The 572-nt window shown below is 63.5% G+C and overlaps 1 protein-coding gene across 4 annotated transcripts in view; it reads left to right on the plus strand.

Annotated features, from left to right (window-relative positions):
• Positions 1-470: 470 nt before the first annotated feature.
• Positions 471-572, plus strand: part of GARRE1 (granule associated Rac and RHOG effector 1) — an 81,445-nt gene continuing 81,343 nt past the window's right edge. For 2 of the 4 annotated variants that reach the window (XM_024734016.1, XM_024734019.1), the window contains exon 1: positions 471-517. The gene's annotated coding sequence lies outside the window, so the exon portion shown is untranslated. The remainder of the gene's footprint in view (positions 518-572) is intronic. The other 2 variants (XM_024734017.1, XM_024734020.1) reach the window with 2 other exon arrangements.

A 572-nucleotide genomic window follows, 5' to 3' on the forward strand; every position in this document is an offset into this window, starting at 1 on the left:
TCTCCCTCCCTCTTCCACTTTCCCCTCCTACCGCTTGTCGCAATTGGCACTATATCATCAAGCGCATTTATAACAATGATTGTTTCCACCACTAGAGAATAAACGTATGAGGGAGAGGGCATTATCCAGTTCCTACAGCTCCTGCGAGGACCTGGCATCTAGTAAGTGCTCAATTCTTCAGTAATTAATTTTCATAAGTCTGTGAGGACACAGCTGACCCCTCCCGCCCGGAGGCTAAGTCACAGTGGAGAACCAGGGTGGCCCTGCGGACTCTGGCCACCGGTCCTCAACCCCCCACCCTGGCAGTCCCATTTGGAGGTCCTCCGTCCCTAGGCAAGGGGGTGCAGGGCCCTCCCCGCCCCCCTCGCGCAGGGAATGGTCGGGGACCGCTCCTAGCCGCTTGGTCTGCAGCCACCCGGCGTCCGCCTGGGGCGGGGGCGGGGCCTGCCCCGGAGACGTCACTTCCGGTGTACACAGCCGGTTCGGGCGGTGAGCTGGGGGCCGGGGCGCGTTGCAGGTGAGGAGCGGGCGCGAGCGGGTGCCGCCTGGCGCAGGCGGGCGGGCTCAGGGGG

Source organism: Neophocaena asiaeorientalis, unplaced genomic scaffold (assembly GCF_003031525.2).
Source record: "Neophocaena asiaeorientalis asiaeorientalis breed wild unplaced genomic scaffold, Neophocaena_asiaeorientalis_V1.1 scaffold280, whole genome shotgun sequence".
NCBI lineage: Eukaryota > Metazoa > Chordata > Mammalia > Artiodactyla > Phocoenidae > Neophocaena > Neophocaena asiaeorientalis.